General features: G+C 46.0%; 1 long non-coding RNA gene across 1 annotated transcript; it reads right to left on the reverse strand.

Annotated features, from left to right (window-relative positions):
• Nucleotides 1–9,921: 9,921 nt before the first annotated feature.
• Nucleotides 9,922–14,549, reverse strand: LOC148182800 (uncharacterized). Its single transcript, XR_015774175.1, has 4 exons — nt 14,304–14,549; nt 11,606–11,701; nt 11,387–11,517; nt 9,922–11,272 (listed from the first exon to the last, which is right to left on the reverse strand). It is a non-coding gene; the product is annotated as an uncharacterized LOC148182800 (long non-coding RNA).
• Between the last annotated feature and the right edge of the window lie 1,693 nt (nt 14,550–16,242).

Consider the following 16,242-nt stretch of genomic DNA (forward strand, 5'->3'; position numbering starts at 1 on the left):
GCTTTCCAGAGGGAATCTGAAGAAAATAAAGACCTAAAATGTATGTTAGTGTTTTAACATTTAACACCTCACACAGATTCTGTCAGCTTGGCATCCACTGTGCTTCTCCCGTGCCCGATCAGGCACACCCTGAGCTGTGCTTTGCAGTCCCCTGTGCCCACGGTGGGGCTGCAGAGCTGCTGCACAATGCCTCTGACGTGGGGTTTGCATCAGCAAAAAAACAATGCCTGAGGTTGTAAAGAAGGATTTCTGAATGGGCACACCCCCCTCAGCAGAGTACTGCCTAATGAAAGGAACAAGTTTATTTCCTGAGATGTAATGATATTAATTGTCTTCAAATGTGGAGGTGGAGAAAGGTACACATATGCCCTCTACGTAGAATCAAAGCTCTCATGAGCTGGAAGTGGCCCACAAGGATTGAGGCCAAGTCCTGTCCCTGCCCAGGGCTCCCCCAGGAATCCCATTCTGTGCATGAGAACAGTGTCCAAGCACAGCCTGAGCCCTGGCATGGTCCTGACATGGATCCATCTATTATTTACAGAATACAGCAGCTACAGGAGAGTTTTTTATTTCCCATGCAGTTACAGCAGAGTGTGATTTTGTTCAGGTTTTATGCCCTCACATTCTCTCTAGAGAAGTTTCTGGTTCCTGGTCAGATACAGCCACTAACCAACACTCATCCATCCATCCATCCATCATCCATCCATCCATCCATCATCCATCCATCATCCATCCATCATCCATCATCCATCCATCATCCATCCATCCATCCATCCATCCATCCATCATCCATCCATCCATCCATCATCCATCCATCCATCATCCATCCATCCATCCATCCATCATCCATCATCCATCCATCATCCATCCATCCATCCATCCATCATCCATCCATCCATCCATCCATCATCCATCCATCCATCATCCATCCATCCATCCATCCATCCATCCATCCATCCATCATCCATCCATCCATCCATCCATCCATCCATCCATCCATCATCCATCCATCATCCATCCATCCATCCATCCATCATCCATCCATCCATCCATCATCCATCCATCATCCATCCATCCATCCATCCATCATCCATCCATCCATCATCCATCCATCCATCCATCACCCATCCATCATCCATCATCCATCCATCCATCATCCATCCATCATCCATCCATCCATCCATCATCCATCCATCATCCATCCATCCATCCATCATCCATCCATCATCCATCACCCATCCATCATCCATCATCCATCCATCCATCCATCCATCATCCATCCATCCATCATCCATCCCTCATCCATCCATCCATCCATCCATCCATCCATCCATCCATCCATCATCCATCCATCATCCATCCATCCATCCATCCATCATCCATCCATCCATCATCCATCCATCATCCATCATCCATCCATCATCCATCATCCATCCATCCATCATCCATCCATCATCCATCCATCCATCCATCATCCATCCATCATCCATCCATCCATCCATCATCCATCATCCATCCATCCATCCATCCATCATCCATCCATCCATCCATCCATCCATCCATCCATCATCCATCCATCATCCATCCATCATCCATCCATCCATCCATCCATCCATCCATCCATCCATCCATCCATCCATCATCCATCATCCATCCATCATCCATCCATCCATCCATCATCCATCATCCATCCATCCATCCATCCATCCATCCATCCATCATCCATCATCCATCCCTCATCCATCCATCCATCCATCCATCCATCCATCCATCCATCCATCCATCCATCATCCATCCATCCATCCATCCATCCATCCATCCATCCATCCATCATCCATCCATCATCCATCATCCATCCATCCATCCATCCATCCATCCATCCATCCATCCATCCATCCATCCATCCATCCATCATCCATCCATCCATCATCCATCCATCCATCATCCATCATCCATCCATCCATCCATCATCCATCATCCATCCATCCATCCATCATCCATCCATCATCCATCCATCCATCCATCCATCCATCATCCATCCATCCATCCATCATCCATCCATCATCCATCCATCCATCATCCATCCATCCATCCATCCATCCATCCATCCATCCATCCATCCATCCATCCATCCATCATCCATCATCCATCCATCCATCATCCATCCATCCATCCATCCATCATCCATCCATCCATCATCCATCCATCCATCCATCCATCATCCATCATCCATCATCCATCCATCCATCATCCATCCATCCATCATCCATCCATCCATCCATCCATCCATCCATCCATCATCCATCCATCCATCATCCATCCATCCATCCATCCATCCATCCATCATCCATCCATCATCCATCCATCATCCATCCATCCATCATCCATCCATCATCCATCCATCCATCCATCCCTCCTCATTCCAGTTTCCCCCTTGCTCAGGAAATCCCTTTGCTCTTTGTGGCCCCTCTCAGAGGAGCAGGCAGCACTGCCACCTCTCAGCAGGTCTGGGCAGATTCTGAGCTCTGGGTTTTGAACATCCTGTTGTGCTGCTGATACGCTGGCTGGGTATTGTTGGCCCGAGTGCCAAACGCTCGGCCTACACAGAGCGAGGGCTGTGATTGTGTAGATAGGAGGCCTGAAACAGTGTGAGGCAATGGGGAATTATTCCTTGCCTTATCTCCTGTGCTCGCTGCACGTCATCATCCCCAATCTCACAGCTCCCAGAGGATGTGGCTGCCAGTGCTGCTCACCTGATAAGGGAAGCTCCATCACGTGTGTTTGTACAGTTCCTTTCCTTATACATTTTGCATAGCCACGACTGCTATTCTGCTTTTGTTATACAAGAAGACACATGGAGGACAGCACATGCAATGAACTCTGATTAAAATGCAAGCATAGGCTGCTGCTGTCACAGCATCCACAGTGGGGACCAGGCCTGGAGGCCTGATATTGCAGCATGACATGCAAATTGATATTTGATGGGAAGCAATATGATAACTGCTCCAGAAAAAAGTAGTCTGCATAAGAAGACGTGATGAACACTCACCTCTCTGTCTATCCCTTCCCCACATTTAGCAGCAGAGGTGAGCCTCTGGGGGGGTTTGAAATCCTCCACAGAAAGCAGCCCATCCCCAAGGGCGCCACTTCCCTGCACATCCCATGTGAGCTGGAGCCTCTGATTTCCTCCTCTGGTTGTATTATACTGTAAACAGTGGAGCATTTTAAGGTACTGTAACCTCTCCTCCTGCACATTCCCATGGCCAAGGTGATCTCTACTGCCACTGACTCAGACAATGAAACCAAAAAAATGCAAGGGAAGAAAAGGGAGGTCATAGCTATGGCCACATGGAAAGTTTATCCTCTACACATCCTGCATGGGAATATTTGGGTGCTTACCCAGGGATGTTATCTGCCTACAGCCCTTCAGACAGTCCCTGGTACAGGGGACCTGTTGTGCCCCGTGCAGGGACACACTCAGCTGCTGCAAATTGTGCCTGTGCCCAGCAGAGACATCAGCCAGGCTCTGCAGTTCCCTGTTCAGCATTAGCTGCAGGCTGTCCAGGGAATGAAGGGTCAGCCTGGGGTATCTCCTCAGCTGGAAAAGAGGGAGGCTGGCTGGGAAGTGTCCATCACTCATTCAGTGCCCTATGTCTGAGTCTCAAGTGCGGCTCTTTTTAGGCTGAAGCCCCGGTCAGCAAACATTGTGTGTATCATGTCTGCAGTGCCAGGTGATATCCCTCAGCTTTTTTAGCCAAGCTGAAAGCACCACAATATTCAGGGAACTGGAGATCCAGGTCTCATTTACACAAGAGCTGATGTCTGGGAAAATGCACACCACAGAACACAGAGGTATTTTCTGCCTTTCAGAACTGACTTCTTTGTTGAAAGGAGGCTAAAGGCAACTTCTAGACAAAAAATTAGGGAAGGAGATTCTCTGGGCAAGGAAGATGTGTTTATGTATTCATAGATAGAAAAAAGGTTTTATTTATCCTCTTTTAAAAACATGGCAAAATACCCCATCTCTTTTTCTGTCTCAGCATGCCTGTTCAAAAACTGGCAGTGCTAAGCCTACTTTTGTCCACAGCTTTTGGGGAAGCTAAATATTTTGATCTCTACCTTTAGATCACTGGGCCCTTGGTATTTCTTACCAGGCACCCTACCCATTGCCAGAGGTGGAGGAAATTCTATTGCTTTCAAGGGCAGATGGATCAAGCTCATTGGGAATTTCAGACCTTGTGTCTTTGTTGTGTTTCATGCTCATGTGTTTAAGAATTGGCTTATTGTCCAGCCTGCTAATGTTTTCAATTATGTGGAGCCCAATTCAATATCCCTACCTGACTGGGAGGCAGCAGGAGTTGGCTTTTTGTGTTCTCTGACCTAGAGCTGACTCCATTTGCTGCCTCTCTGACTGACTAGTGAAGCAGAAAATGCTCACAATACAGCACAATTAATGACAGACTGCAAAACACACCAGATCCCAGCGGAGAGGAAGAAATTAGGCTCTTGCACAGTGAAGGAGTTTGTTGATGATGTTTTTCTATTTATAACATTTTAAAGGGCAGGCATGAGTTAGGCTTACTGCAAAGTCCTGGCTGCTTATTTTTTTCCTAAAATTGACTTAATTTTTTTTTTCTTTTTAATTGGAGACAATAATATTAAAATTCACTCCAGTTGTGTGGCCCTGTGGAGTGCCAAGAGAGAGAGAGGGTTTTTCTGGCCTTCAACAATCTGTCTCGCTTGGCAAATATGGCAAAGTATTTAAATCTATATAAAATGAGAAATACCCTTTAAAAATAATTGTCAGTGCTGATATACTACCACTGAACAGGATTTTACAGCAGAGAGACACATGAAAGGTATATCAGGAGTGCTGTGTCCAGTTCTGGGCTCCTCAGAACAAGAGAGAGCTACTACAGAGGTCCAGTGGAAGTCACAAAGTTCATTTGGGGTCTGGAGCATCTCCCTTATGAGGGGAGACTGCAGGAACTGGGGCTGTTTAGTCTGAAGACTGAGAGATCTCACCAATGCATATAAACATCTCCAGGGGGTGTCAGAGGATGGGACCAGACTTTTTAATGGTTCCCAGTGACAGGATGAGGAGCAATGGCCAAAATACAAGAAATTTCACCCCAACATGAGGAAGGACTTTACACTGGATGGGGAGAGTGCTGGAATGGACTATGGCTCAGGCTGTGCACCCCTCAGTTTATAGGAAAACACCAACACAGTGTCAGCAATCATTAATTTAATGAAGTTCACCAAGGGGATGGGCTGTTGTAAGCTCCTGGTCTTTGGCTCTGCTGTGTGAGGTGCCTTTGGATACTGTAAAAGAACCTACAGGAGCAGCATAAGCTCATTAATGTGATGATGATGATGGAGGGGAGAGGCATCACAGTGAGGTGTGACAAGGGGAAAGCACAGACACATGGAACCAGCTCAAGGCATGATCTCTGTAAATCAGGAATATATTGACTTATTTACAGTGCCCTTCTCTTCAGGCTACTTTAGGAGGAACAAATGTTACTTTGGCAGATGTTTTTTATTAATACTTTTTAAACATTTCCTGGCACATTTAAACATCCAATCAAAGTTTTGACTTCATTTCATCTCTCTGGCCTGGAGAGTTTCCCCATGCCCTGTCCTCTCTCACAGTGAGGTTTCCAGCCAACAGACAAGTCCTGCTTCACATCACACATGGAAAAGACACCGCCCCAGGAGGGAATAGAGAGCAGCAGCATCATCTATTTCTGCTGTTCACTCTGTGGCCACAAGCTCCATTCATTGCACAGAGGCAGGCACTGTTCTCAATGACGAGTTCGTGTTTCCCCACAGGCCATTTTTCATGGCCAATAGAGCAGCCAGGTTTTTCAAGCACTAATAAATACATCTGCCCAAGGATTCAGGAGGACAGCATCAGCCCCATCTCACCTTTGCAGCAGTGCTTGGCTCTGTGGTCAGCTTGGAGCACACAGGATCTCCTGGTTTTCCAAAGGATTTTAATATTCCCCCACCTCTGATATCGTCAAAATCCAAACCACTTGGCTTTAATTGCAGACTGGAGGAGTTGGACTACTCAAAAAACAGGTCTCAGAGTATCAGGCTGCAAAATGCTAATGTAGATCTGCTTTTATCCTTTCGTGAGCAGTTCTTGAAAAGCAAATATCCTTTAGCTTGATAACTTTAATTTTAATACCAATATCTTTCATTAACCCTCTCTGCAAGCACTGTGCCAGGCCAGGGCTAAGATAAACAGGAATATGGCTTTTGGCCTCTTTGAACTTTACATAATTTGCATATTTTGGCAGCAATTTTCTAATTAATTCCTGTTTACGAGAGTTTGTGGGGATTTTTTTTATTTTGCTTGGGGATTGTTTTTTGTTTTAGTTTTAGTTTTTGGGGGCATTTTTGGTTGTTTTTTGAAATTTAGCATCTGAATATATATTTTAGTTTAAAAGAAAAGGTAATATTTCAGAAATCCCTTTTCCCCAACTGCTTTTCCACACTTCCCAGTATTTTATTAGGGAGACATAATCCTGGATCCGAGTGGTAACACAGGGCCTTGAGAGAGCCTGTAAATGGATTCTAAATTGATGTTTAAAAGCCTTTTTTTTTTTCTAAATGGGAGAGGCTAATGAGTTTTAATTCCTTGAAAAGCCAGCTACTGCAATAAAAATATATTTTTCTATTACCAGCAAGTCATCTGCTTTGGAGACTGGTTTACTTATTTATGTAAGACCTGACCAAAAAAATATTTGATTAAGGCTTTGTTTGGTCTTCCAATAAATTCTAATGGTTCTGCTGAAGCAGGCTGTACTTTGTGAGCATTCATAAGGAAGGAGAGGTAGAATGGAATAGAATATCAGCCAAAGAGAATAATCTGACCATTCCCACCAGCACCATGGTCTAGACATAATTTCCATGTGCTGAGAGCACTAAAGCACCCACAGAGTGGTTTAGGACCTACAAGAAGAACAGCAGCAGCTGGACCACTCTCAAGACAAGAATGACATTTCAGATATTAGTTCACAATTTGGGCTCTTCATCTGAGGGTTGTTTGCCCATGGCAGGAGAAATCTTCCAGTTTCAAGAACAGAAAAGACAAAACTTCTGCCTCTTGCCATCTTCACTGGGAGAGAGCCTGGGACATCAGATAAATGGGCAGGGGATGAAAAATCTGCTGTCTCTTAAAAAACAAGGTGTTAAGGAGCTCTGGGATAAAGTTTGGAGGTCTGGACAGCTTCCAGCTGCTGGTGGGGCAGAGGAGAGCCATGAAAAGCACTGTGAGAGGGGGACCGAAGCCCTTGATAACACAGCAGCAGGAAAAAGGGATGGCCTTGAGGGGAGGACAGCAGCCTGTGCTGGAGCCCATGAAGCCCTGAAGTGCCCCCAGCAGCAGGATTCCCTCTGGACAAACAGAGGAGCCTGGGGAGAGTCCCCCATGCAGGGACAAAGGGGTCCTGGGTGCCATCCCCTTCCCTGCATCACGGAGGAGCTGCAGGGGGGAGCACCAAAACTGGAAGCCTCAGGAATGAGATTTATTGCTTGGTTAATGACATCCTTCCCTCCCCATGACCCCAGTGAAGCAGGAAAAGGCTGAGTGGCTTTATCTTCATTCAGTGCTGTGGTCCTTCTGGGACACTTGAACCTGATTGCATCGCTTTCGGTGTCAGCCTTGATAAGATGCTGATTGTGTCTCCTGGTTTTTCCCTGGCAAACGACTCCCCCAGCAGCCTGGGTGGTTAATGGGAGCTGACTGGCTCTCCAGTTTGCCTGAGCATCCCCTCTGGCTTCCTGCTGTAGCACATTAACACAACAAATTAACATTGTAATTGCATTGCAACTATTTATCACTGTGGAAAAAATCTAGAAAAAAGGAAGATCACAGGCAAGGGCCCAAGAGACAGGTTAGTAAGGCAAGTCTCTGTCTGCACCTCCCTTCATGTCTATTTATAGCCAGCCATTAAGTTATGCTAATAAACAGCCAGCCACAGGCTAGGCAAATCCCCTGCTCAGACATAGGAAAAGCTGAGTTAAATATATTCAGCTTCCTCAACTCACAGGACTGGTGTGAGTTGTTCTCTTAGATCCCAAAGCACAGGGATCTAAGAGCAGCCCCAGCATCTCTCACTGCCACCCAGCCACGCAGCACAGCCGTGGCACTGCACGTACACTTGGCATTTATTTACATACAGATGGAAATCCAGCACAGGATAAATAAAACATGGAAATTCCAACAAAATACCCCATACCAATGGCTCTGACTCGATCAATTACCTTGGCAAAGGCAAATTCACTACAGTTCATAAACTGATTTGTCTGGGAGATAACAGCCCTTTTAACCAAATAGCAGCGTGGTGCATCTGCCACCAATTTCTCCAGAGCAATTGCATCAAAAATAGCATTTGTTGTAGCTCTCCCTCACATGCAATTGGTTGTTATTTTATTTCTGTCTATATGCAGCAGTTCCTAAAGGGGATAGTGTCAGGTCCTCACATAACCTATACATTTAATCAGATAATCCAATTAAATAATACAGCCTTAAATGAAAAGTCTGCTATTCCCTCGAGCAGTTCTGGGGATGCTTCCATTGCTCATTCTTATGCTTAAAATGTACTAGCAGTACTGTCTTTTGCAGCTATTTTTGGGTATCCAGACATTTGTAAAGCACCCATCACTAATTTTTAGATGCCAATACTTTGTTTTCCTCGTCAAATTACAGCAGTCAGAAATGTCACGCTCATCTATAAAGTCACAGAGCACATAAAAATAACAAGTGCCTTTATCTTTTCTGACTGAGCAAACACAGGATAAAAAAGTGATTGTGATGATGGGGTTTTTGTTGAGGAAAGAGGGGAATCCCAGCAGGGTGATGTGATTGTTGTCCCCCACAGGGCTGCTGCTTGTGCTGAGCTGCACCCTTGGGATGTTGCCAGCATGTACCTGGCAGAGGAGCAGCCAGGGAAGCTGGATAAGCCCCAGGATTCCCTGTGACTTCCCCAGCAGCCAGCAGGGTGAGGTGCTGTGACACTGGTTCAGCTCCTGGGGTGCCCCATCCTGGCTGTGGGGCTGCTCTGATGCTCCAGCTTGGAGGCTTTCAATGCCCTTCCAAGCAAGGATGTACAGGGAAAGATTTTTATCTGCTCTGAGCAGAAAATGTTGGGGTTCTCAAATCCCCAGAGGAGGATTTCACATGAGGAAGGTCATCATAACCCTTCACCTCAGGGAACTCCTGTTCCTGCAGGAAAGCCTGTGAGGATCATAGCACCCGTGGTTGTTTTCCCTCCCAGCCCCATCCCGGTGAGACATGCTGCCTTGCTCTTGATTTACAGCTTCATCCAATGTCTCCACATAATTTATTGAATAGGTACAAAGTTCTGCCAGGTGAGAGGCAGGGGGTGTTGGATCTCAGCAGTCTCAGGGAAAGTGACAGATTCAACCTAGATTGTGCAGACTCTGCTGGCTACTGCAGCACTGAGCTCTCTGAAAACCTCTCACGGGGTCCAGGGGAGCCAGTGGGACTCCACCAGGAGGGTCTGACTTGGTGCTCAGGAGTTTCTGCCAATCTGGCTGTCCCAGAGTGTCCAAGCTTGGGCAGATTTGGAGGTGCTCAGAGCCCAGAACACGTTCTGTGTTCAGGCAGCGGTTACATCGCAGCCGTATGAACAGAACCACGAGCCTGGGTATGCCACTTCCAAGCCAAACAAATGATTGCCAGCAAATTTTCTTCATCCACAACACCACAAGGTAATAAAATATATTTTAAAAATTATTAATCAAATAATCTTCTATTTCTTTACCCCTCCCTACCACCTCAGTAAAGCAGGTGGGAGGCACCGACCCCTGCATCAACTCTTGGACATTCCCCGACTTCCCAGCCCTTCCTTTCCTCCAGAGAGAAATTGGGTGGAAAAGGGGATATTTTGCAGTCATTAAAATTTCATTTTATTTTTAGCCAGACATGCTGCCATTTAAAAAGCTTCCTGGTGAGCAGGGGATTGGCAGTGTGGGGAAGAGAGAGCAGAGGCAGCAGGGGCTGGGGAGGAAGCGGGAGGTGTCGAAGGCAGAGGTTGCGGGAGCAGAGGAGATGCTGCTGGCTCAGGGAAGGCTTGGCTTCTTGCCAGCCTGTTCTGTGCTCTGAAAAATAGCAAAGCTAATAACCTCAATTACAGCCCAGCCTCTCTGGGGGCCGCTGATGATGCCTTTGTTTATCTGAGTCCCAACGTGAAAGCAAAGATTGTTTTTTGTCTGCAGGGGCATGTGTCACAGAGACATTGGAGAAATAAACAGCCCATGTTAGGGAAAGAAAGGTCAGAGAATCACAGCCTGGTTGGGATTGGAAAGGATCTTTAAAAACCATCCAGCTCCAAACCCCCTGACACAGGCAGGAACAACTTCCACTAGAACAGTTTGCTCAAAGTGCCATCCAACCTGTCACTGAAGCTGGTACAGATCAGCTACAATTTATTCCAAAATCCACTTCAGACACTGACAGCTTCAATGCCTTGAATTTTGACTATTTTGGGCTTGTAGATATTTTAATTTGGCACCCAGATAGCAGCAAATCACCCGGGAGGTCCCTATCAGTGTCTCAGTCTCAGCTGAAACAGGGATGAGCTTTCACCCTGACCTGCTGTGGCTGCACCACGGTCCACTTTTCCACTGCAACACTCACAAAAATGGTTCTGCTGGCTTTTTAAAGAAGCTAAGAACTATTCTGTAACAGCAGTTGGGAGTTGATTACCAAAAATATTGATTTTCTGAGTATATTAGTTAAGAGAGGGACGCCTGTAAGAACCAGGCTGAAAGAAAACCACCCAATGTCTGTCGAATAATTGAGACGGATACAACGTTGCAGGACTTCTTGCAATTTTTCCTGCTTGGTTCTACTCTACATTCAGGAAATCTGTAAGGATGGGCTAAAGAAACCACTACCTTCATCATGAGATGAGGGATCTGAAAATGGAGCACAAACATCCGTGCTGGGTCAAGAGAAACCCAGCCTGTGGTAGAGGCGAGCTCTGCCTCCCTCACCGGGAAGAGTTAACCACAGTAGATCTCACAGAAATGACGGTCACTGTGAAATCCTCCTTGTGTTTAAGCGCTGTTCCTGCTGATGAAATGAGCAGATCTGTTCATGCATGGCTTCCCTCGGTGTGTCACAGGACCCCGAGCCTGCAGGCTCAGCCATTCTGTTGGCTCTGCCAGATGGTCTGGATGGACGGGTCCCCACTGCAGCTGCAATGCAGTTTGCTGTGCTGCACTTCATTTTCTGTATAAGAAAAGCCACATAAAGGCTTCTCAGGACCAGCAAAATCTGATGTTGTCAAGTTACAGGTTCCCCCCTCAGAAGCACCAAGCACCTCAGGTGCTAGCAGCAACACACCTCCAGGCTGTATTTGTATAAATTTCAGTGAGGGTGAACTTATGTAATGGGAGTTAAATTTTCTCAATTCCCTGATGAAGCAGAGGCAATCAGCCAGCACTCACAGCCACGTCATGAATCAACTCTGTGCCCTGGGTACAAACACAAGAAACACAAGCATGTTCATCTGCAGCAGTGTAAACCTGAAAATATATCTATTAATCCCCACTCCCCACTCACCAGAGACTGGATGCAGAGAAACAAAACACTTCTTCCTGGCATAAGCCAATAGAAGTGCAATGCCAGTCACTTTAGCAGCCTGCAGTTGGGTGAGTTCTGGATAACAGGTTACAGGGTGTGTTAGAGCAGGCTTACACAGACTGACTAAAACCCCCAACGCCAGCAGGGAAGCGGGGCTGTGCTGTTGGTGTGTTTTGGCTATGAAAAAGCAGGATCTAACAAGCAGTGTAACAGCTCAGGTTAGACACCCCTGCCTCAGGCTAGGAGTCAAACCTCTCCTTGGCTAAGAGAGTCTGACAATTTAACCTTTGCTTGATCTCACACATGGCTGGCTCTTAAAAAATTACAGTAGAAGGATTGTGAAAGGGGAAGGGGGAGTTGTTTTATCTTTGACCTTGTTTGCTCACATTAAATAAGCAGACAAGGCAGGGTCTGACACAGCCAGGCTGAACCTCTCTGTGGACACACACTGGCTTTTCCATTAGCCACAAAGGGCTGTTGGAAAATGCACATGAACCAGTCACACAAGAGCCACAGGACAAGGCAGGAGTCATTGCCTTGTCCTCACCACGGAGCTGGACATCACCCAAACCACGCTGGACCACTGCACTACCAGTGACTGGAGCCTTTACACCCTGGAACATCACCTGCACCCTCCCATTCAGATCCCTTTCCTCCTTTAAGGACAGTAAAGTTTGCAGAGGATTAGAGCTGGAGGTTTACCTAGCACACATGATGTGATTTTTCAGAAAAATAACAAAAACACCAAACACACGTTTAAGTTTGTCAGGCAAACCCTCCCTCAATGCCTCCCCAGGACCTTGAGTCCTCTCCTGCAGAAACACTTGCTATTCCTGCCATGTTTTGGCACTGATGACAACTGGGATATCAATGACCCAGGCAAAGGCAGCCAGAGCAGCAGGAGAAATAGGAGTGGTGACAGGAATTCTGAATGAAAAACAGAGTTTTGTTTGTGTGGGGTATTTTTACAAAACAACCTAAGAAACACCAAGGTCAGAGAACTTGTCAGTTCCTATTCCTGATACCTGTGTGGGTGCTGGACCAAATCCCAGTTTGGCCTGTCCTCCTGCAGAGGATGGAGATCTCACTAGAGCATCTTTCCTCCTGTCCTTTGCTGAGGAGCTAGAGTTTGTCACATGAGCCAGCCCCTTGAGAACCTCAGTGGTTCTGTGGGTCACCAAAAAACCACTTGGCACTAACAGAGGGAGGGACCCAGAGGTGACACCAACCAGGCTGGAGCTCCAAGAAAACAAGATTTGTAGCAGGCTCCCAAAAGCCAAGGGGCTGGAAGCAGGGCTGCACCACCCAGCAGCACAGTACAAACACTGGTGTCACTGGTGCCAGAGGGAGACCTGACCTTAGTGCTAAAAACCCCATATATAACATAAAACTCCAAATTCAAATTGCTCTGCTCTTCAGGTTAAGGTTTGGCTAAATGTAGATGCAGCAACTCAAGCATAATTAACTGTGCTCCAATTTTTAAGCTTAGGAGACTGCAGACAGCAAAGGATGAGGGGGGAATAAAGAAGAGGGAGCAGTGCAGATGCTGTTGGTGTTTTAGGGAGATCTGTGTGCTCGAGGTTGATTAGCAATTGTCAGTGTCCTTTCTGTGCCAGGAGCAGATAAGGCAGGAGCAGAGCACTGCAGGCAGCTGATAGCAGCAATTCCCAGATCAAGGCTTGTGGGGGCTGAGGATGCAGCAGGAAAGATTTCCTGGAGAAAACAACTTGTGATGCTGAATGGTTCTGAAGTTTGTGAAAAGTGCCTTGAGCTTACTAAATACAAACATGTCACTGAAATCTTCCTCTCATCCTAGAGAACAGTTTTGTTTTAAACAGAAGGCAGTGTCTCCCAAGTTCAAGCCCAAACTCATTTCAAATGTAATTGAGTTTGCCAAATACAAATCTTCAGCCATCGTTTAGAACATCAGCTGCTTATAAACATGCACATTTATTCTGGAAAACATCACAGATCTTGTGCTGTCACTCCACATATCACCCTAATCAGTAAATTAAAACTTCATTAAAATAAACAAGAAAAATCCCCAGCTTTAAAACAAACAGTCCCTCCTGAACTCTCTGGAGGTTCACATGGGAATGTGGGTGACTGGAAAGACCTACCCATCTTTAATTTCTTAAGCCTTTTAAAAAACCCCAAAACTGTTATGCAAAGAACTACAAACCCTTAGTTACCAAGGAAAACAGGGACAGCTTACAAACCTCAAGCAGGATGAGTGCCCCCAGCCAGCTGGGCTGTGGAGGGGCTCTGCCTTTCAGAGCATCAAACTCATTTCTGGGTAATAGCCCTATAATTTAGATATCAAACCCAGGCCAATGAGGGCCCAGCAGCCACAATCATCATGTTTTTAGCCATCCAACCTAGCACAGAAACCCTCCTGCAGTCCCTTTTCCTAGCACATTATCTTTAATCACAGGCATAATAGAGATTCAGTTTGAGCCTTCAGCTGCATTTTCTTCCTTGTTATTCACAGTGCTGTATTTTCCTCAGCAATAAGCAATTTTCCCTCATTTCATTTTACATTGATCTACCTCAAAGAGAGTCTTTTAAGGTTTTAATAGCCCTACGTGGAAGTCCCTGGCCAGTAATGAAGACAGAAACTCAGGGTTTTTACCCATAAAATCAAATTGCACAAGGCAACTGCCAAGAGAGCACCCACTTCTGTTGTTCTCCTGCAGGAAACATCCCTGGAAGTTTGACAGTTGTTTGCAGCCATTTGCCAGCACTCAAGAGCCCAAATCCCACCATCAAGAGCTGCTCCAGCACAGGCAGGGGCTGTTCAATCTGAGGCTCTCCCAGGGTGCAGTGACCACCCAAATGCTTTGTTACCAGAGGTCTGGGCTTCACCTCCTTGCTCTGGAACCTCCTCCAGCCCTTTCTCAACAAGCAACCTCTCTGAGCAGCATCAGCAGTCTCAACTGTTTAAAAAGAAAGTTGCCAAAACATGGAATTAATCCAGGCTGTGTAAATACCCAGCTTCCCCCTAATTGACTCTTTAAATGCACCTGTGTCAATGCAGGCACCCAGCGATGTATCAGCTTGCAGGGCTGAAAGGTCTGCTCTCCCCCAGAGGCAGCTGGGCTAACATTTCATAAATTACAATCATGTTTTCCTTTTCTGTTAATAATTTCATTCCAAAGGTCATTTACCACACACACACACACTCTCACAAAGCTGGGGAGGGTGAAGGAGCTGCTTGATTCCCAGGCACGGGAGTCAGTCACTCCATTCATGAAGCAAATCTACAACCTTACTACAAAGATATTTCTATCTGCACTTGGCTGGAAAAATGCCTCATGCCATGGATCAGCTTGTGGCTAACACCCAGGCTCTGGGAGCAGGTGTAAGAACCTCTCTGCTCATACCTTGGGCTGCTGAAGGTGTCAGGTCATCATCAGGGCTTGGAGCAACCTGCTCCAGAGGAAGGTGTCCCTGGCCATGGCAGGGGTTGGATGGAGATGAGCTTTTAGGGTCCCTTCCAACCTAAACCATTCTGGGATCTCTTCTGAAGCTCAGGGCTTCATTTGGGCACCCTCATCCCACACTAAAGCAGCCAAGCTTCAGTCACTGGGAGCTGCTGATGGTTCTCAGCAAGGTCTCACAGGGGATCTCTCTTTTTTCCTGGCAGGTAAAAAAGGATCAGGCTCCACAGCAGCCATGGATCAACCCCAAAAGAGGGACCCCAAAGGTGATGGGAGTGCTGAGCCTGCCCCAGCCTCAACTGGGGTCTCTCACAAGGGATCCCAGAAAACCTGGGCAGGGTTTGGGTGCAGAGAACATGGTTTATACACACAGACCTGAGAGCCTTCCATGGTTAATACCCTTTCTGAAATTGGTAAGGAACATAATATTTTCTCTGACTATTATCATATTATCCTGAGAAGGCTTTCATGCCCCATCCTAGAGGGTGTCAGGAGCTTAATATTAATTAAATAGCAGATTTAAGGTTATTTCTCATAATCACAGCTGTGATTTGAATTATTGCTTGATGGTATTCTACTTTGCCCCACTCGCCGCTTTTGATTAATTATTTGCATTTGCTGGTTTATAACATCCACACATTGCTTCAGACAGAGGCATCTTTTTTGATTCTAACTGCATTATATTCTCTGGTCAGATGATGGATTGGAGTTCCCAGCATACCATAAACACCAGCCTGTCCTTGCCAGCATGATATGTATCTATATCCCATATCCACTCCTCAGCATATCCTGTATTCAATCATCCTTATATTCATTTCTCCTGATATTATTATTATTATTAGCCTTAGGGAACTTGTTTTATAGGCTATTTAGTTTGAATTAAGCATGTATGCCAGTCACTTCTTGTTTCCAGGAGAACACAGATGATAAATGGTAGGATTTATGCCTGGACTTTGCTTTGGTCTAGTTCCCATCTTTACTTATATTAAGTAAAATATTATTTAAGTATTAAAACTATTAGGAAAACAACATTGTCAGGACCTTCCCTGCACACATTTCACAAGCTGGTTAGTGGGCTCATGAGGCACAACTGGAAATTGCATTTTCTTTCTACCAGCTTTCTGATTTAATCGAATATGCTCTCAAGACATCGAGGACTTTTGCCATTTTCCCCCT

Source organism: Pseudopodoces humilis, chromosome 19 (assembly GCF_049639895.1).
Source record: "Pseudopodoces humilis isolate 2021_Gansu_Grassland_sample_001 chromosome 19, ASM4963989v1, whole genome shotgun sequence".
NCBI classification, from domain to species: Eukaryota; Metazoa; Chordata; class Aves; order Passeriformes; family Paridae; genus Pseudopodoces; species Pseudopodoces humilis.